Source organism: Oncorhynchus mykiss, chromosome 14 (genome assembly GCF_057628025.1).
Source record: "Oncorhynchus mykiss isolate SJ-2025 chromosome 14, ASM5762802v1, whole genome shotgun sequence".
NCBI lineage: Eukaryota > Metazoa > Chordata > Actinopteri > Salmoniformes > Salmonidae > Oncorhynchus > Oncorhynchus mykiss.
Window position 1 is genome coordinate 37,035,559 of NC_143035.1, and position 23,417 is coordinate 37,058,975.

The window sequence follows — 23,417 nt, forward strand, 5'->3', positions numbered from 1 at the left end:
GTATGAGAATAAAATCCTTCTCTTTTAACTGATCGTCAGCTTTAATGTTGTGCCCTACTTACAGTATTTTATGTGCTATTTATTTTTGTCTTCCCTGTGTATTCCTCCTACCGTCCATTCCTAAATCACCAAGAGCAACAGGTATACAAAGTTGAAGATCATTTTCATGGTTTTTTGTATCCATCCCTTTTTAAGGAATTCCTTAAAATGTCATTTTTGGTATGGCTTCCAAAAAAGGTTATATTTTGGTCTAATTTAAGTTCTGGAGTGGGATTTCAATTAGCTACATTCATTTAATAGCACCACCCCCCCAAATGATTTATTGTTTCTGAGTTATGTTCGGATGGGTTGGCAATTACCATACCGTTAATCACACCATAATTAGAGTCAATGATTCAATTGTGGCTTAAAGCTTCCATTTTTCCTTAAGGAATGAATAAAATAAGTTGTCATTAATGTATTAAGTCGAATGTCTAGTATTTGGTGGGATCTCTACACGGACGGATCCTTTAATGAGGGTGTGTGGACGCCTGACTGTACGTGACTACGGATAGCGTCTGTTAAAGGGCATCTGTTATTATCATTACTGAGGCTTAAACTGAACAGTGCCGTGCCAAGAGATTTGAGTTGCGTATCTGAGGGTCAGAAAATGGGTGAAATAGTTTAACACACTCATGGCCTTACGTAAAAAAAGGTAGTTTTACCTCATATCTTACCTATGGACCAGGATGCACTTCAATCAGTTGGTTCATCATAAAAACTCATTTGTAGTTGATGTAATTGGTCTGATCAAACTGCTGGGAATCATTGCTCGATACGGCTTATCAAGGGCAGTTTAGAGGTATTTGAACCGGGAGAGCTTCGATATTGATAGTGGATGAAAATAACGGTAAATGATGGCCTAGAATAAAAAAAAGAATGAGGCTTCTACAAACGCGAGAGTGAAATAGGATTTGAAATGTTGGAGGGAAGGTAATGACTTTGAATTACCTTTCGTCTTTTAAAACTACCTACAGAATATTTTTTTTGCTGTTTAATTTTTTGGTTTAGGATTGCCGGATTGTTGTCTTTTCTCTCTACGTACCCAATAGTCATGAAATTCTATCGTAGCGATGGATAACCTGATGATGACCCCTGTAATCGTTGACGATGGCCTGTTATTTGAGTCCAATGGGTATTTTTCCGTTGTGTCTCTCCATCTCTCCTCATCTCTCCACTGTGATAGCCAATGTGTAGCTAGCTGTAAGTGTGTTCTGGGGAAATATGGCCACAGTGCATCACAATGCTACTGTACACATATGGGTTTGTTTCCCCCCATACAATATGAAGCTTCTGTACACATTGGGGTTTGTTTCCCCCCATACAATATGAAGCTACTGTACACATATGGGTTTGTTTCCCCCCATACAATATGAAGCTTCTGTACACATTGGGCTTTGTTTCCCCCCATACAATATGAAGCTACTGTACACATTGGGGTTTGTTTCCCCCCATACAATATGAAGCTACTGTACACATATGGGTTTGTTTCCCCCCATACAATATGAAGCTACTGTACACATTGGGGTTTGTTTCCCCCCATACAATATGAAGCTACTGTACACATATGGGTTTGTTTCCCCCCATACAATATGAAGCTACTGTACACATTGGGGTTTGTTTCCCCCCATACAATATGAAGCTACTGTACACATTGGGGTTTGTTTTCCCCCATACAATATGAAGCTACTGTACACATATGGGTTTGTTTCCCCCCATACAATATGAAGCTACTGTACACATTGGGCTTTGTTTCCCCCCATACAATATGAAGCTACTGTACACATTGGGCTTTGTTTTCCCCCATACAATATGAAGCTACTGTACACATTGGGCTTTGTTTTCCCCCATACAATATGAAGCTACTGTACACATATGGGTTTGTTTCCCCCCATACAATATGAAGCTTCTGTACACATTGGGCTTTGTTTCCCCCCATACAATATGAAGCTACTGTACACATTGGGGTTTGTTTCCCCCCATACAATATGAAGCTACTGTACACATATGGGTTTGTTTCCCCCCATACAATATGAAGCTTCTGTACACATTGGGGTTTGTTTCCCCCCATACAATATGAAGCTACTGTACACATATGGGTTTGTTTCCCCCCATACAATATGAAGCTACTGTACACATTGGGGTTTGTTTCCCCCCATACAATATGAAGCTACTGTACACATTGGGCTTTGTTTTCCCCCATACAATATGAAGCTTCTGTACACATTGGGCTTTGTTTCCCCCCATACAATATGAAGCTTCTGTACACATTGGGCTTTGTTTTCCCCCATACAATATGAAGCTTCTGTACACATTGGGGTTTGTTTCCCCCCATACAATATGAAGCTACTGTACACATATGGGTTTGTTTCCCCCCATACAATATGAAGCTACTGTACACATTGGGCTTTGTTTCCCCCCATACAATATGAAGCTACTGTACACATTGGGGTTTGTTTCCCCCCATACAATATGAAGCTTCTGTACACATTGGGGTTTGTTTCCCCCCATACAATATGAAGCTTCTGTACACATTGGGCTTTGTTTCCCCCCATACAATATGAAGCTTCTGTACACATATGGCTTTGTTTCCCCCCATACAATATGAAGCTACTGTACACATTGGGGTTTGTTTCCCCCCATACAATATGAAGCTACTGTACACATTGGGGTTTGTTTCCCCCCATACAATATGAAGCTACTGTACACATATGGCTTTGTTTCCCCCCATACAATATGAAGCTACTGTACACATTGGGGTTTGTTTCCCCCCATACAATATGAAGCTACTGTACACATTGGGGTTTGTTTCCCCCCATACAATATGAAGCTACTGTACACATATGGGTTTGTTTTCCCCCATACAATATGAAGCTACTGTACACATATGGCTTTGTTTCCCCCCATACAATATGAAGCTTCTGTACACATTGGGGTTTGTTTCCCCCCATACAATATGAAGCTTCTGTACACATTGGGCTTTGTTTCCCCCCATACAATATGAAGCTACTGTACACATTGGGGTTTGTTTCCCCCCATACAATATGAAGCTTCTGTACACATTGGGGTTTGTTTCCCCCCATACAATATGAAGCTACTGTACACATATGGGTTTGTTTCCCCCCATACAATATGAAGCTACTGTACACATTGGGGTTTGTTTCCCCCCATACAATATGAAGCTACTGTACACATATGGGTTTGTTTCCCCCCATACAATATGAAGCTACTGTACACATTGGGCTTTGTTTCCCCCCATACAATATGAAGCTACTGTACACATTGGGGTTTGTTTCCCCCCATACAATATGAAGCTTCTGTACACATTGGGCTTTGTTTCCCCCCATACAATATGAAGCTACTGTACACATTGGGGTTTGTTTCCCCCCATACAATATGAAGCTTCTGTACACATTGGGCTTTGTTTCCCCCCATACAATATGAAGCTACTGTACACATATGGGTTTGTTTCCCCCCATACAATATGAAGCTACTGTACACATTGGGCTTTGTTTTCCCCCATACAATATGAAGCTACTGTACACATTGGGGTTTGTTTCCCCCCATACAATATGAAGCTACTGTACACATTGGGCTTTGTTTTCCCCCATACAATATGAAGCTACTGTACACATTGGGGTTTGTTTCCCCCCATACAATATGAAGCTACTGTACACATATGGGTTTGTTTCCCCCCATACAATATGAAGCTACTGTACACATTGGGCTTTGTTTCCCCCCATACAATATGAAGCTTCTGTACACATTGGGGTTTGTTTCCCCCCATACAATATGAAGCTACTGTACACATTGGGGATGGTTTCTTCCCGTACAATATGAAACCCTCGGGCCCTTGGAGATTTTTTGAAAAGGACCTGGTGGTTAAAATCAATTTTTCACTCTTCTTTTCATTTTCCACGGGGCAAAAGTTGTAATTTAATTTGTTCAGAAAACAATATAATAACAATTTCCCAATTCAAAGTGGAAACTATGACACAATAGCCATGCTCACACAAGCTGGCCACAAGATAAAATCTACCTGACGTTTATGCTAGCCCCCCACCCGCCCCGCCCCTATTGTTTTTTTTCAGACTGGTACCGTGAAAATAATGAAACACACACCATGATATGTTATTTTATTACTAAACCAAACAGGATCCTTTGCTAATCTTCACACTCCTCTATTCTCCCAACTCAAAGAGCTGCCATGGAGGGCTCTGTTTGATATCACCCGTTCTAGGCTGCATCCTTAGAAAGGTCACAGGCATCAAGAAAATAGGAGGAATCAGCCAGGAGGGTTTAAAGTTGTATTAATGAGGACCCCCTCACCGGCACAACTCTTAGAGGTCAGCCCATCACCTAAAAGGATAAAGAAGTATCATGGGGAGACAGGCTGGGCAGGATGGTCTGAACCACTCACTCTGTTATCTCCTATGGCTCTGCTCTTATGAAAGCAACCGCTGTCAAGGGTCCCTGGATGGATGAAAGATAACCCCCCCACACACACACACACCCCACCCAGCCCCTCTCCTCCACCACCACTGTTGCAAAGCCTCAGAAAGTTTCCTGCTGGTGGTGTCTGTAAATAATTTATCCAATATATTTTGTACTCTTTGAGCATTTTTAAGAGACATGCGCTGCTACATTATCCCACACTTTGAGGACCTACTCTGAAGAGGTGAAATATGTGAGATTGGAAACCACTTAAGATGACACGATTGCCTTATTTCGTGCAATACTTTGGAGGGGAAGGGTATTTGGAGGAAATTGTGGTACTTGGCCGGGAGGTGTAAACCGTCTACAGGTAAGCTTTATACATACATGAACCTTAAACTGCAGCTGATCCAACGTCACAATAAGCATAATAAACATGTTATTCTTTACTATTCGTCCTACTATTGTTCTATACATCTACCTGCTGTATTTTATACATATTTTTTTATTTATTTTCTTTACAATATGCAGCTTGTACATAACTCTTAACATGTAGTCCATAAGCCGAACATTCAAGATCCTTCTATTTGCTAAATTGACTGACAGTTTAAATTAACTCATTTTTTCCTTTCAAAGTAATCTGTCCTAAAAGATGGGCCAACGCTTTGTATCTGTGTGTGAGGTTATTTAAAACAGTCACATCTTGTTCTAGTCATAATAAGCTAAAACAATACACCAACATTCAACAATGTATAGGCGTCAGTACAAAGACATGTTTATTTTGTTTGAGGTTAACACCCCACGTGGCCAGGGGGGAAAAAAAAACATGGCTGTCGTTATGGCAACCATTAAAGTGGAATAGCTGTGTTCCAGCATGGGGTGTGTGTGTGTGTGTGTGTGTGTGTGTGTGTCTGTCTGTGTCTGTGTCTGTGTCTGTGTCTGTGTCTGTGTCTGTGTCTGTGTCTGTGTCTGTGTCTGTGTCTGTGTCTGTGTCTGTGTCTGTGTGTGTGTCTGTGTGTGTGTCTGTGTCTGTGTCTGTGTCTGTGTCTGTGTCTGTGTCTGTGTCTGTGTCTGTGTATGAATGAAAGCAAATTTAAAAAGTAATTTCATCAGCAACTGTTTTGTTCATAAGAATTTCCGTCTCAGAGGCACAGATGGAAAACAAGTGCCTTTCCACACAGCAACAGCGGGCTACTCTTGCATTGATAGCATGGACCTTGTAGATACTCAGTCAGGTATGCATTCATGTTATTTTTCTTCTTAGGATGGACATGGTGTACAGAATAAGACCTGAGTGTCTTGTTATATCCCTCAATGCCGGGTACTCACTGTCTCCACAAGTGTCATGAACCCCAACGGTTCAACACACTAAAAGCTAATTGTTCTATATAGTGCCAAATAAGGGTTTGTTGGCTTTTAACCATAACGGAACCCTTTTTTTCGCAGAACCCTTTTTTCACAGAACATTTTTTTAAAATGTTTTATAAAGAACCATTCTCATAAGGTTCTAAATGGAACCTGCACAATGCTATAAAGAACACTCTCCTAAGGTTCTATAAAGAACCCTTTCCTAAGGTTCTATAAAGAACCCTTTCCTAAGGTTCTATAAAGAACACTCTCCTAATGTTCTATAAAGAAATCGTTAATAAAAGGTTCTATACAGCACCAAGAAGCACCAAGGTTCCGCTATGTTTCTAGACTTTTTGCTAAATAGAATCATTTTTTATGGTTCTTAATTGAACCATTCTCAAACTAAAAGTTAATTTGTAGAACCATCAAGTTTTATTTATTTATTCTGGTTTAATAGCCATAATATATTGTTAAAATTCCATAGGTTTTATTACTGTGGTTATTAACTAGTTGAATCAGGCGTGCTAGGTCTGGAATGGCTGGAGGTCCCTGAGGAGGGAATTAAGAACTACTGACTTACTCAACTGTTCTCAATTGACACAAGGCCATAGCTGAGTCTTTCACAAGACACCATCACTGGCTTTAGTCTTATAAAACATGTAACTGCATAACACAACATATTAGATAAACTGGAATGACACTATCACTCACGGTTGCACAAAAAAAGGGCTGTGAGCAAACCACGCCCCCAGAAAATATTCTAACGATCCAACGTCTCTACATTTTCATTATCACTAAAAGTGGAAAGAACACTTTTATTGAACTGCAAAATAACATTTGAGGGCTGAGAGTGTTTTTCGGTCAGTATGGTTCCACATGAAAAAACACCTCCCTTCCCAAAGAGCCCTTGAGGAACCCACCATGTTTTAGTGTGCAAGGCTTCGACTCTATACACAAGCAGGCGTTACAGCGTCAGAACTGACAGGAAACTTCCAATGTATTGACAGCAGGTGATTCCCTGAAGCAGATTTTCAGCCATAAGATATTACAAATAAGTGGTTACAAATGCTTGTATTAAACTTCTGAAGTCAGAATGAATGAGCTGTAATTAACTACACCAGGCAGAGGTAGATAATGGCAAGGACTGAGTAGCCTACTTTAAACGGGCCCCAAATGATTTGGCACTGACACCTGCAAGTCTGGCGATTGTCAGTTCCCTAACCATCATGGTTGCCAGTGAAAATAGGGTTCATTGCACAGAGGAGCAGCCAGAAAAGGCCATACGGTCTCTAAATGTTAACTTCCCTAAAGGAGTCATTCAAAAAACAGGAACAGCAAGTATCCATGGGGAAATACCTTAGGATTAGAGGGGCAGAAAGATTGAGAAAGTAATTTGAAAAATAATGGGCTTTTTAATGACTAAACCTATGGGACACCCAGATGTGCTCTTTGTTAATTTTCACTAGTGTAATGTAAAATTCCAACTGCTTAATTACTCTAGGAAACACAAAGCAACTGGTTTTAATGAAACAATTATGGGAACAGCCGCTAACATAGCACCATGCACAGCTAACGTACATAAATAGGTCCCTCCTTGATGAAACACTGGTGATTTTTGGGAAAGAAGTTATCAAGGCTTTCATGTTATAACCAATAAGAATAAACCCATAATTCTTCATCAGTGGTTAGGCCCCATCGGCTTACAGTTATGTTTCACAACTATATGACCTAAATGTAGTTGGGGAATGTTTTGGTGTGCAAAATTTGGATTAATAGATTCTTATAAATTAATCTGTTAACGAGGGGAATCTTTTAGTAGCAAAGGGTTTTAGATGGCTATTGTTTCTATGTATGTAATATAATGCATCTAATGGGGCAATGTTGGCTTTGTTTGCCCTTTAAAGATGAAAATATCATTAAGGAACATCTCTACAGAATTCAATTTTTGTCGATTTTTGTTGTTGTTGAGTAAATCAATAAAGACACCAACTGGGGCAAAAAGTAGACTGGTTGCCCCCAGGGAAACATCTGAATAACAGCTGTTGGTAAATATCATTACAATGTTAAATGCTTTTTCGCTGGTTTAATGCTGAAATATCAGATTTCTCGGCTCTAAAGACATTAACATTTAGACCAATCAATATAACTTATGGTTGCGCCATACACATTTTATTGGGGGACATTTTTACTGAGATTCCATACATAGCAGTAACATGTATTCTGTTAAAGATGAAGGACATCAGGCCAAGTATTAGGGATTTGCTCAAAATAAAACTTCAGTGGCACTATAGCCATTCAATTTCGCCACGAACAGAGAGTTAATGAATTCACATTCAAACGCAGCACCAGTGAAATGAAAAATGACATTACCATCCCTTTGTTATACATCAATGAGAATGGCACTGCACCTTTTTAATAAATTATACCAAAGGGGTACCACCATACATTCACTCACTCAACAATCATTTTTTTTTTTATGTTTTTTTTTTCAATTGTGGAAATATGTTCTCTCACAGCTCTCCTGCACATACAAGTAATACAAGGTGTCTACTGCAAACCTACAGTAGCCATGTACACTGAGAATGAGGAAGCAAGTTCAGGGAGTGAATAAATGTAATTAATAAATGAACAAAACAAGAAACACGAACAGCCGCACCGACATGAAACAGGAACAACGACGACTTGTTACATGTCGCAACCAAAGGGAGTGACATATAAAGGGCAGGTAATCAAGGAGGTGATAGAGTCCAGGTGAGTGTCATTATGCATGTAACGCTGGTGACAGGTGTGTGCCATAACGAGCAGCCTGGTGACCTAGAGGTAGGAGAGGGTTGCACACGTGACAGTACCCCCTTCCCCGACACGCGTCTCCAGACGCAGAACAACGACCAAGATGACGATCCCGGGGATCAGGAGCGGACCGGTCACCTCTGCTAAGGCGCAGGAACCTGTCGATCCGGCTGAGGCACGGAAGCATGACGACCTAGAGCACCGGATAAAGAGCATATGTGACAGTACCCACTCCCCGGCGCGTTCGGCTCCAGTCGCAGGATGCCAACCAAAGGGACTATCCCGGGGATCCGAACCGGTCACCTCCGCTGAGGCGCAGAAACCTGATGAACCGGCAAAGGCGTGAGAGCCTGATGAGCCGCCTGAGACCTCCCCGGTTGCCTCGGCCGAGGCACAGGAACCTGTTCACCAGGTGAAAGCATGGGAGTGTATTGAGCCCACAGATGCATGGGAGCCTACAAACCAGCTCCAGCACCCGGACCCGACATCACCCCCAACACACACACAAAAAAAAACACTCCCTGATGCTTCCATTTGTTGAGTCGTCATTCTGCGTGTAACGCTGCTGACAGGTGTGCGCCATAACGAGCAACCTGGTGACATAGAGGCCTGAGAGGGAGCACACGTAACACCTACTGCAATTAAAGTAATGAAAGGTACCTACTGCATTTAAAGTTGTAAAAGCTACCTACTGCATCACAAGATGTAAAAGCTACCTACTACAATTAAAGTTGTAAAAGCTACCTACTACATCACAAGTTGTAAAAGCTACCTACTGCATCTCAAGTTTTATAAGCTACCTACTGCATCACAAGTTGTAAAAGCTACCTACTGCATCTCAAGTTTTATAAGCTACCTACTGCATCACAAGTTGTAAAAGCTACCTACTGCAATTAAAGTTGTAAAAGCTACCTACTGCATCACAAGTTGTAAAAGGTACCTACTGCAATTAAAGTTGTAAAAGCTACCTACTGCATCACAAGTTGTAAAAGCTACCTACTGTGTCTCAAGTTGTAAAAGCTACCTATTACATCTCAAGTTGTAAAAGCTACCTACTACATCTCAAGTTGTAAAAGCTACCTACTGCAATTAAAGTTGTAAAAGCTACCTACTGCATCACAAATTGTGAAGGCTACCTACTGCAATTAAAGTTAGAAAAGCTACCTACTGCATCACAAGTTGTAAAATGTACCTACTGCAATTAAAGTTGTGAAAGCTACCTACTGCATCACAAGTTGTAAAAGCTACTTACTGCATCACAAGATGTAAAAGGTACCTACTGCATTTAAAGTTGTAACTGCAATTAAAGTAATGAAAGGTACCTACTGCATTTAAAGTTCTAAAAGGTACCTACTGCATCACAAGTTGTAAAAGCTACTTACTGCATCACAAGTTGTAAAAGCTACCTACAGCATCACAAGTTGTAAAAGCTACTTACTGCATCACAAGTTGTAAAAGCTACCTACTGCATCACAAGTTATAAAAGGTACCTACTGCATCACAAGTTGTAAAAGCTACCTACTGCATCACAAGTTAACTTTTGCTAGAAAAGCATTGTTCATGCTGGATCTAAATGGATAATGCCGTGACTCTGTGGCAAGCAGAGCGTGTCGCTGTCAAGGGTGGACCTGACGGCAGAGGCTCTATACTATGACATGTTACTGCACACATTCAAAACTAAGCAAATAACACGTTGCAACACAATGAGAAGTATATTCTACTGTCATTAACCACTATCAGGTTACAACACCGTCAACTATAACCACAGTCAGGTTACAACACCATCAACTATAATCACAGTCAGGTTACAACACCATCAACTATAATCACAGTCAGGTTACAACACCATCAACTATAATCACAGTCAGGTTACATCACCGTCAACTATAACCACTATCAGGTTACAACACCATCAACTATAATCACAGTCAGGTTACAACACCATCAACTATAATCACAGTCAGGTTACAACACCATCAACTATAATCACAGTCAGGTTACAACACCATCAACTATAATCACAGTCAGGTTACAACACCATCAACTATAATCACAGTCAGGTTACAACACCATCAACTATAATCACAGTCAGGTTACAACACCATCAACTATAATCACAGTCAGGTTACAACACCATCAACTATAATCACAGTCAGGTTACAACACCATCAACTATAATCACAGTCAGGTTACAACACCATCAACTATAATCACAGTCAGGTTACAACACCATCAACTATAATCACAGTCAGGTTACAACACCATCAACTATAATCACAGTCAGGTTACAACACCATCAACTATAATCACAGTCAGGTTACAACACCATCAACTATAATCACAGTCAGGTTACAACACCATCAACTATAATCACAGTCAGGTTACAACACCATCAACTATAATCACAGTCAGGTTACAACACCATCAACTATAATCACAGTCAGGTTACAACACCATCAACTATAATCACAGTCAGGTTACAACACCGTCAACTATAATCACAGTCAGGTTACAACACCATCAACTATAATCACAGTCAGGTTACAACACCATCAACTATAATCACAGTCAGGTTACAACACCATCAACTATAATCACAGTCAGGCTGCAACACCATCAACTATAATCACAGTCAGGTTACAACACCATCAACTATAATCACAGTCAGGTTACAACACCATCAACTATAATCACAGTCAGGTTACAACACCATCAACTATAATCACAGTCAGGTTACAACACCATCAACTATAATCACAGTCAGGTTACAACACCATCAACTATAATCACAGTCAGGTTACAACACCATCAACTATAATCACAGTCAGGTTACAACACCATCAACTATAATCACAGTCAGGTTACAACACCATCAACTATAATCACAGTCAGGTTACAACACCATCAACTATAATCACAGTCAGGTTACAACACCATCAACTATAATCACAGTCAGGTTACAACACCATCAACTATAATCACAGTCAGGTTACAACACCGTCAACTATAATCACAGTCAGGTTACAACACCATCAACTATAATCACAGTCAGGTTACAACACCATCAACTATAATCACAGTCAGGCTGCAACACCATCAACTATAATCACAGTCAGGTTACAACACCATCAACTATAATCACAGTCAGGCTGCAACACCATCAACTATAATCACAGTCAGGTTACAACACCATCAACTATAATCACAGTCAGGTTACAACACCATCAACTATAATCACAGTCAGGTTACAACACCATCAACTATAATCACAGTCAGGTTACAACACCATCAACTATAATCACAGTCAGGTTACAACACCATCAACTATAATCACAGTCAGGTTACAACACCATCAACTATAATCACAGTCAGGTTACAACACCATCAACTATAATCACAGTCAGGTTACAACACCATCAACTATAATCACAGTCAGGTTACAACACCATCAACTATAATCACAGTCAGGTTACAACACCGTCAACTATAATCACAGTCAGGTTACAACACCATCAACTATAATCACAGTCAGGTTACAACACCGTCAACTATAATCACAGTCAGGTTACAACACCATCAACTATAATCACAGTCAGGTTACAACACCATCAACTATAATCACAGTCAGGTTACAACACCGTCAACTATAATCACAGTCAGGTTACAACACCATCAACTATAATCACAGTCAGGTTACAACACCGTCAACTATAATCACAGTCAGGTTACAACACCGTCAACTATAATCATAGAGATGAATGGATATACAGACCACGTTAGAAATCACAATACACTTCTTTATGATATCTGCACTAATTTCACAACATCAAAAATGTAATGTGAGTCTAACATCGAGATCATTACAGAAAAACAATAACGCAGTAGGTTTGATTGTTCTATTCTTAGACAGGACAGACATTTTTGGCTTCTTTCATTGAACTTGATAGAGCAGCTGTATGGATTAACAGCGGTAGTTACAGTCCAGCCGAAGGCCTATCCGTCTCAGTTAATAGAGCCTAGCCATTCATGTCAGCTTTTGTGGGAGATGAAAGTGTTGTGTATCCACATAGCAATTCACGGGACTTGAACAGATATCTCTTGAGTTGAATGACTGCAATTTTCATTTAAAGCTAAATGTATTTTGCTATATCTGTCGACACCGTGGGGTCATTTGTCTTTGAACAATCTCTTCATCCTAAAGGAAGCTATGAAGCGGTCTCCATTGTTGCTGGTTCTGTATTTCCAGGTGTAAACCTAAAACATAGGCCTACCCCATTTTGTATCTTTATTTAACTAGGCAAGTCAGTTAAGAACAAATTATGATTTACTAATATTGGCCTAGGAACAGTGGGTTAACTGCCTTGTTCAGGGGCAGAACGACAGATCTTTGTCAGCTCAGGGATTTGATTTCGCAACCTTTCGGTTAGTAGTCCAACTCTTGAACCACTAGGCTACCTGCCGCCCCCATGCAGGCTGGTTAGGTGATGTGGCTATAAGCCTACCCCATGCAGGCCGGTTGAGTGATGTTGCTATTCATCTAACTAACGTCCTATCAAGTGAGCAAGTGTCCAAGAAAATCCAGTGCTCCAACTATAATCAATCATGCTATTGTCACACGCTCCATCCATTCAGGAATCAGGGAAGCATGGGCTCCTCCAACCTATTCCGTAAAGGGACCAGGACAAAAGCAGTGCACTACATAAGGAATAGGGGGCAGACCTACAGTACGTTCAGGAGGCAGATCTAAGAATGTTTCGTTTTTCATGAGAATTGTTTAAGTCATTTAGCAGACTCTCTTAGTTACAATAAAGAGCAAGACGTGCCGCTCTGTTCTGGTCCAGCTGCGGTTTAAATAGGTCTATCATTGTAGCTCTTGACCACATGGCTGGACAGTAATTAAGATAAAACAAACTAGAGCCTGCAGGACTTGCTTTTTGGAGTGTGGTGTCAAAAGAGCAGAGCATCTCTTTATCATGGACATATCTCTCCCTGTCTTTACAACCATTGCATCTATATGTTTTGACCATGACAGTAAGTTAATGGCAAGTAATTTAGTCTCATCAACTTGTTCAAAAGCCACATCATTCATTACTAGATTCAGCTGAGATCTGGAGCTTAGGGAATGTTTTTAACCAAATACAATGTGCTTAGTTTCAGAGATGTCCAGGCCAGTTTATTACTGGCTACCCATTTTAAAACAGACTGGCAGAAAGCTTAAATTGTTGTTAATCTAACTGCACTGGCCAGTTTACGTTACAATTTACATGAGCTATTACAGGGAAATAATAACATGCTATTGTTTGAGGTGAGTGCAAACGTTATGAACGTGAAAATGTATTAATAAACCAATTAGACACATTTGGGCAGTACTGATACAACATTTTCAAGAGAAATGCAACGTTTCATTGAATCAGTCTTAAACTTTGCACATACACTGTTGCCATCTAGTGGCGAAAATCGAAATTGTGCCTAACCTGGAATAATACATTATGGCCTTCTCTTGCATTTCAAATATGATGAAAAGAAATGGTTGTATTTTTCTTTGTATTATCTTTTACCAGATCTAATGTGTTATAGTATCCTACATTAAGTTCACATTTCCACAAAATTCAAAGTGTGTCCATTTAAATGGTATCAAGAAAATGCAAATCCTTGCTTCAGGTCCTGAGCTACAGAGAGTCAGATTTGGATATGTAATTTTAAGCGAAATTTAAAAAAAAAAAAAAAAAGGGTCTGATCCTTAAGAGGTTTTAAGACATGAAGGTCAGTCAATAAGGACCATTTCAAGAAAGTGTCTTCAACTGTCGTCTCAAAAATCATCAAGTGCTATGATGAAACTGGCTCTAATGAGGACCACCAGAGGAAAGGAAGACCCACGGTTACCTTCGCTGCAGAGGATAAGTTCATTAGAGTTACCATCCTCAGAAATTGGAGTCCAGATAAATGCTTCACAGAGTTCAAGTAACAGACACATCTCATCATCAACTGTTCAGAGGAAACTGCGTGAATCAGGCAATGGTCGAATTGCTGCAATGAAACAACTATTAAAGGACACCAATAAGAATAAGATACTTGCTTGGGCCAAGAAACACGAGCAATGGACATTAGACCGGTGAAAATCTGTTCTTTGGTCTGCTGAGTCTAAATTTGAGATTTTGGGTTGCAACCACCATGTCTTTGTGAGATGCAGAGTAGGTGAAGCATGGAGGAGGAGGTGTGATGGTGAGGTGGTGATTTGCTGGTGACACTGTCTGTGATTTATTTAGAATTCGAGGCACACTTAACCAGCATGGCTACCACAGCATTCTGCAGGGATTCACCATTCCCATCTGGATTGCGGGACTATAATTATTTTTTTTACAGCACAATGACCCTAAACGCACCTGCAGGCTGTGTAAGTGCTATTTGGAGTACTGCATCAGATGGCCTGTCCTCCACAATCACCTGACCTCAAACCAATTGAGATGGTTTGGGATGTGTCGGACCGCAAGAGTGAAGGCAAACAGCCAACATGTGCCCAGCATATGTGACCGACCGGCTCAATTTGGTCAGCTACTTCCAGACACCTAAGTGAGAGAGAACAGCTCACTGAACATTACTCGCCCTAGCAGAGCTGGTTAGGCTGTTATGTTATCCAGAGTGTTGGTGACTGCAGCTGTGCTGTCAGATTGTCCAGAGCGTTATGCGTTCAGAGCGCACAGCAGACACTCTGGTCGATGAGTTTACTGATGTTTACTCACACCGGCCATATTCAATGGGTCTTGAGCGTACGTAAATTCATCAGTTATTCTGCGCTCTTTGGCACACTTAGACGAAAATGCTCTGAGATTGGAGAAGATGGCCAGACTGAATTTATGAATGCACCCAAAATGGTTACTTGCATAGTGGAGTATTTTGTTAAGACATGTAGCTAGCTAGCTACGTAAACAATGAACAATAATCCAACTCATGACGTTAAAACCCTGCATGAATCTGCAGGTATCTGACCAACCAGGTTCAATGTTAACTAGCTAAAATTAGGCTATAGCTAGCAAAAAAATAATAATTGCTCTGAGATACAAATAATAAGGTCATACATGTAGCATTAGCTAGTGAGCCAGGCAGCTAACGTTAGCTAGCTAGCTAGGTAAACAATTAACAATAATCACAATATGCAGGTAGCTAACCAACCAGGTTCAATGTTAGCTAGCCAACATTAGGCAAAAGCTAGCCAAGTAAATGGCTCTTTCTGCCAAGATTAGAAACATATAATATCTGTTAATGTGAAGTGCCTTGTGCAAAAGTATTCATCCCCTTTCCTATTTTGTTGCATTACAACATGTCATTTTACATGATTTCAATTTGGATTTCATGTAATGGACATATACAAAATGGTAAAAATTGGTGAAGTGAAATGAAAAAAAAAGAATTTCAAAAAATGTAAACAAATAAAAAATGGAAAAGTTGTGCGTGCATATGTATTCACCCCCTTTGCTATGAAGCCCCTGAATAAGATCTGGTGCAACCAATTACCTTCAGAAGTCACATAATTAGTTAGATTGCACACAGGTGAACTGTATTTAAGTGTCACATGATCTGTCACCTGATCTCAGTATATATACACCCAGAGTCTACAACACCACCATGCAAAGGGCACCACCAAGCAAGCGGCACCATGAAGACCAAGGAGCTCTCAAAGCCTTGTCAAGGACAAAGTTGTGGAGAAGTACAGATCAGGATTGGGTTATAAAAAAATATCAGAAACTTTGAACATCCCACAGAGCACCATCAAATCCATTATTAAAAAATTGAAAGAATATGGTACCACAACAAACCTCCCAAGAGAGGGCCGTCCACCAAAACTCACAGACCAGGCAAGGAGGGCATTAATCAGAGAGGCCACAAAGAGACCAAAGATAACCCTGAAGGAGCTGCAAAGCTCCACAGCGGAGATTGTAGTATCTGTCCACAGGACCACTTTAACCTCTTGAAACTAGGGGGTACAATTTTTTTTATTTTTTAAATAACGTTCCCAAAGTAAACCGCCTATTTCTTAGGACCAGATGCTAGAATATGCATATAATTTACAGCTTAGGATAGAAAACACTCTAAAGTTTCCAAAACTGTCAAAATATTGCCTGTGAGTATAACAGAACTGATATTGCAGGTGAAAACCGGAGGAAAATCCAATCAGGAAGTGCCTCTTATTTTGAAACCGTTGTGTTCCTATGCATCCTTATTGGCCATTGAAAGGGATATCAAGCAGATTCCTTTTTTTATGTATTCCCTAAGGTGTCTACAGCCTTTAGACATTTGCTGTCTAACTGGGAGTCTCGTAAGTGAAAACATCCGAAGATCATCAAAGGTAAACGATTCATTTGATTGCTTTTCTGATTTTCGTGACCAAGCTTCCTGCTGCTAGCTGGACATAATGCTATGCTAGGTTATCGATAAACTTACACAAATGCTTGTCTTGCTTTAGCTGTAAAGCATAATTTCAAAATCTGAGATGACATGGTGATTAACAAAAGGCTAAGCTATGTTTTACTATATTTCACTTGTGATTTCATGAATATGAACATTTTCTAGTAATATTTTTTGACCGTTCCGCTATGCTAATTAGTGTAATTGATGACAATTCTCCCGGATCCGGAATCTGTGGTATGACTTACAGATTGCAGTACACCAGCGGAACCCATCCAAATTGAAAGAGTTGTAGCAATTTTGCCTTGAAGAATGGGCAAAAATCCCAGTGGCTAGATGTGCCAAGCTTATAGAGACATACCCCAAGAGACTTGCAGCTGTAATTGCTTCAAAAGGTTGCACTACAAAGTATTGACTTTTGGGGGTGAATAGTTTTGCATGCTCAAGTTTTCAGTTTTTTGTCTTATTTATTTGTTGCGTTTATTTCAGGCTAAATGTAATCTAGACTTGGTTTCCTCTATTGTAATTGCTCCTCTTTTACCCCAGCTGCCGAACTAACCCTAATTCACACGGTTTTACAAGTCAGTTTTAAGAACAAATTATAATTCACAATGACAGCCAGCCGGGGAACAGTGGGCTAACTGCCTTGTTCAGGGGTAGAACAATACATTTTTACCTTGTCAGCTCAAGGATTTTATCTAGCAACCTTTCAGTAACTGGTCCAACATAGTAACCACTAGGCTACGTGCCACCCCAGATGACCATCCTACCCATGCTAGATTACGGAGATATAATTAATTGATCAGCAGGTAAGGGTGCTCTCGAGTGGCTAGATGTTTTTTACCATTCAGCCATCAGATGTGCCACCAATGCTCCTTATAGGGACACATCACTGCACTCTATACTCTTCTGCAAACTGGTCATCTCTCTATACCCGTCGCAAGACCCACTGGTTGATGTTTATTTATAAAACCCTCTTAGGCCTCACTCCCCCCTATCTGAGATATCTACTGCAGCCTTCATCCTACACATACAACACCTGTTCTGCCAGTCACATTCTGCTAAAGGTCCTCTTTTCAGTTCGCTGCAGCTAGCGGCTGGAATGAGCTGCAACAAAAACTCAAACTGAACTGTTTTATCTCAATCTCTTCATTCAAAGACTCAATCATTGAGACACTTACTGACAGTGGTGGCTGCTTTGCGTGATGTATTGAGGCCTCACCCAAAGGGCAACCCTTTGTGCAATTGTCTGTGCCCAACAACGTTTGAACCCTGTTTTGTGCTGCTACCATGTTGTGCTGCTGCCATGTTGTGTTGCTACCATGTTGTGTTGGTACCATGTTGTGTTGCTGCCATGTTGTGTTGGTACCATGTTGTGCTGCTGCCATGTTGTGTTGCTACCATGTTGTGCTGCTGCCATGCTGTGATGCTACCATGTTGTGTTGCTACCATGTTGTGCTGTTGCCATGCTGTGATGCTACCATGTTGTTGTCTTGCATCACTCGGGCTCCCAGGTGGCGCAGCGGTCTAAAGGTGTCACTACAGACACTGGTTAGAATCCAGGCTGAGTCACAACCTGGCTGTGATTGGGAGTCCCATAGGGCGGTGCACAACTGTCCCAGCATTGTTCGGGTTTGGCCGGTGTAGGTCGTCATTGTAGATAATAATTTGCTCTTAAACTGACTTGCCTACTTAAAGAAAAGGATAAATACAAATAAATGTTGTGTTGCTGCCATGCTATGTTGTTGTCTTAGGTCTCTCTTTATGTAGTGCTGTGTTGTCTCTCTTGTCGTGATGTGTGTTTTGTCCTATATCTTCATTTGATTTATTTGTTTTTTTCATCCCAGCCCCCGGCCCTGCAGGAGGCCTTTTGCCTTTTAGTCAGCCGTCGTTGTAAATAAGAATTTGTTCTTAACTGACTTGCCTAGTTAAACAACGGTTCAAAAAAAATAAATAATAATAAATGATCTCAGCCAATCATGGCTAGTAGGAAGGTTCCTGACTTTTTCTTTGGATAAACCATATAGGCTCGTAATTTAACAATTTTATTCGTAGTTACAGATGACATACAAGTTTGTTATTAAGGCAAGTTCACATTTTCTATAAGGCATTTCTGCATATAAAATGGCTCTCGTGTGAAGTAGTGACCCGTGACATACGCTTGGTTTCCTGGAACGGGTCATGTGGGAACTCCTTCAAGACTGTTGGAAAAACATTCCTCATGAAGCTGGTTGAGAGAGTGTCAAGAGTTTGCAAAGGGTGACTACTTTGAAGAATCTAAAATATATGTTGATTTGTACAACACTTTTATGGTTACTACATGATTCCATATGTGTTATTTTATAGTTCTGATGTCTTCACTGTTATTCCACAATGTAGAAAAAACTACAAATAACGAAAAACCCTTCAATGAGTAGGTGTGTCCAAACCTTTGGTACTGTACGTTTTCTCGACAAGAAGTTATGGTCAATAATTTCAAAGGCTGCAATGAAATCTAACAATACAGCTCCCAGAATCTTCTTATTACTAATTTCCTTCAACCAATCATCAGTCATTTGTGTCAGTGCAAGTACGTTGAGTGCCCTTCTCTTTAAGCATGCTGAAAGTCTGCTGTCAATTTGTTTACAGAGAAATAGCATTGTACTTGGTCAAACACAATTTCTTCCAACAGTTTGCTAAGAGCTGACAGCAAACTGATAGGTCTGATGTTAGAACCAGTAAAGGCCGCTTTACCACTCTTGGGTAGTGGAATGACTTTGGCTTCCCTCCAGGCCTGAGGATAACCACCTTCCTCTAGGCTCAGATTAAAGATATGACAGATAGGAGTGGCTATAGAGTCAGCTACCATTCTCAGTAGCTTTCCATTTAAGTTGTCAATGCCAGGAGGTTTGTCATTATTGATCGATAACAATCATGTTATCACCTCTCCCACACTAACTTTACAAAATTAAAACTTACAATGATTTTCTTCCATTATTTGTTTTTTTTACACATGGTTGTGACTGTTCGTTGTTGATATAAATAAGCCATCTGATTCAATTAGTTTAATTTGTCTTTCTGATCATAATTTAATGTAAAGTACAAAAAAAAATCCATCATTCTTTATATCATTGATCTTGAATTCATAATACAGTTTATTCTTCTTTTTGTTGAGTTTAGTCACATAATTTCTCAATTTACAGTAAGTCAGCCAGTCAGATATGCATCCAGACTTATTATCTACTCTTTTGCCCCGTCTCTGTCAATCTTTTTCAACCGTAGTTATTTCATTCCTCATCAATCAATGGGCCCTTAACAGTTCTAACTGTCACTTTCTTAACAGGTGCATATTTATCAATAATTTGAATGAGACATTTCTTAAATTCATCAAGTGCAGCTTCTCGAGTCTAAGCTCTGTGTAGGGGTTGCCACTACGCTATATGGAATTGTTTAAAGAATGTCATGCCAAGAATAATGTTGCTCTTTGATTTTTAAATTTCAAAATGAATTTTCAAAAAAATATATAATAATGTAAAAATGATTTGATTAAACATTTTATTTGGTCTTATTGCTATTAGCCAATACAAACTCATTGAATAACAGATTCAGTACACAGAAAAACAGATAGTCCCCCACAAATATCTAAAGGATGTTTGTTTTGAAATATCTGAGAGATATCAGAAAGATCAGGAAACAATTATTATCATTATTTATAATGATTTTAACACTTTTTGGGCACTAAACAGTCTCCATATCTACTGCACCTCTAAATATTCTTTCAACTTGTCATGTCGTGTACGTAGGTGGCAGGGAAGTCAAGCGCAGGATAATCAAATTTGGTATGAATGGAGTATTTTAATAACTTATAACACAAACTCCAAAACCAAAGTCCATAATAAAATAAATGTGTGTACAAGAACCTGTCGCACACCAATCCATAAAACATTAACATAACAATAAACAATCTCTGACAAGGACATGAGGGGAAACAAAGATTTAAATACGCAACATACAGTATAATGAATGGGATTGGAACCAGGTGTGTAAGAAGACCAGACAAAACCAATGGAAACTGAAACATAGATCAATGATGGCTAGAAGACCGGTGACATCGATCGCCGAGCACCGCCCGAACAAGGCGCAGAAGTCGTGACACAACTGGTACGGATGGAAATTCAGACCAGTCCTGTGACACTTATGGGGGCCGTAGAGCAAAACGGAGAACACCATCGTGTTCGTGACAATCTCCCCTTTCCAGAATGTGGTCCCATTTTTAGCCCAAATGGTTTAGAAGCTACAAACAGAAGTTGGCACATCGACGGCACCGACTTCAGACAAGTCGGAGAACACTCCCATAGAATGGTCATAATAGTTTGTGGGCCAAACCTTTCGGAATCTACTGACTATTTTGTGAGAAGACCGATTTTCGGGAAGTCTCATGGTCTGAAAAACATCACACTAGCGCTGTCAACTTTCAAGTGGTGGAAGTGGTGAATTCTATAGTTTAAACGGTCAGATTTGTGTATTATGCTAATTCGATTTTCGTGTGGACATGGACATCAACCTTAGGGGGTTTATTTATTCTTGGGTGTCAAAGGAGAAATAAGTGTTTTAGCAATGCTGAAAATGTAATTCAGAAATTCATAATCCAACAGATTGTGCAGTCTTTTGACAATAACTGGTAAGGATTCTCTATGATTCATAACAATAGTTTTCTAAGAATCTGGACTACGTCTGGAGTATGACACAAGTGACAACTGACTTACCAAACTAGAGACTGCCATTCTCTTAATATCAGCATGCTTTATTATTTGATATCGTGCATATCACCTTCTCAAACAAATTACTAAACCCCCCTCCCAGAACTAGAGTCAGAAGAAATTGTAATTTACCTTAAGCAGGCCATTCGGACCTGGAACATCTCAACCGACTGAAGTCCACCTCGTTGCCCGATACTCATTGCTCCTCTCCACTGTTCGCCTGCTATGGGAAAAAAATATGAATGGCACTACTTAAGGAAAGTGCTTGTTTCCAGCGTGTCAGGGAGATCTAATTGGGTCGTAGTGTGTATTGTCATTGTTGTAAAAGCTGAATTTATGATAAAGAACATTTTATTGTACTTTGTCCTGCCTCTGTGTTCTTGTTTGCTTTGGAATCTTAGAGCTCTGCTTTTAACATACAAAAGAGGTCATTAGATATACATAACAGGTATATATCCTCAGTGGTACGGTAACTCATTATGAGATGTGGCGTAAACCTATTTAAGAAGACACTGACAGGAAAAAAAAACGATTAGTTTGCCTTAATTATTGATGTTACGTTCAGTAAACTCATTGATCCATATATATTTGAATCACTAATGTTCCATGCTCCATAAAGGTGCAAAAGGAGGCTTATAGCACCCTCAGTTTCAGTTTCATGTCCCTATATAAAAATAGCAAAAACAGTTCAAAATGATTGGCTGACAGTTTGGCACAGAATCTGCATCGCTGCAGCACTGTGTGAGCACAGTGGACAGAGTTCGCCGTGGTATGTGTACGGGATCTATGGAAAGGGGCGGTATAAGGTATGCCTCCTTTTGGGTTTCCATACTGTAAAAATCTGGGAAAACCGCTTCTCATCTGTGGTAAACTATGTACAGTGCCTTGCGAAAGTATTCGGCCCCCTTGAACTTTGCGACCTTTTGCCACATTTCAGGCTTCAAACATAAAGATGTAAAACTGTATTTTTTTGTGAAGAATCAACAACAAGTGGTGCACAATCATGAAGTGGAACGACATTTATTGGATATTTCAAACTTTTTTAACAAATCAAAAACTGAAAAATTGGGCGTGCAAAATTATTCAGCCCCTTTACTTTCAGTGCAGCAAACTCTCTCCAGAAGTTCAGTGAGGATCTCTGAATGATCCAATGTTGACCTAAATGACTAATGATGATAAATACAATCCACCTGTGTGTAATCAAGTCTCCGTATAAATGCACCTGCACTGTGATAGTCTCAGAGGTCCGTCAAACGCGCAGAGAGCATCATGAAGAACAAGGAACACACCAGGCAGGTCCGAGATACTGTTGTGAAGAAGTTTAAAGCCGGATTTGGATACAAAAAGATTTACCAAGCTTTAAACATCCCAAGGAGCACTTTGCAAGCGATAATATTGAAATGGAAGGAGTATCAGACCACTGCAAATCTACCAAGACCTGGCCGTCCCTCTAAACTTTCAGCTCATACAAGGAGAAGACTGATCAGAGATGCAGCCAAGAGGCCCATGATCACTCTGGATGAACTGCAGAGATCAACAGCTGAGGTGGGAGACTCTGTCCATGGGACAACAATCAGTCGTATATTGCACAAATCTGGCCTTTATGGAAGAGTGGCAAGAAGAAAGCCATTTCTTAAAGATATCCATAAAAAGTGTTGTTTA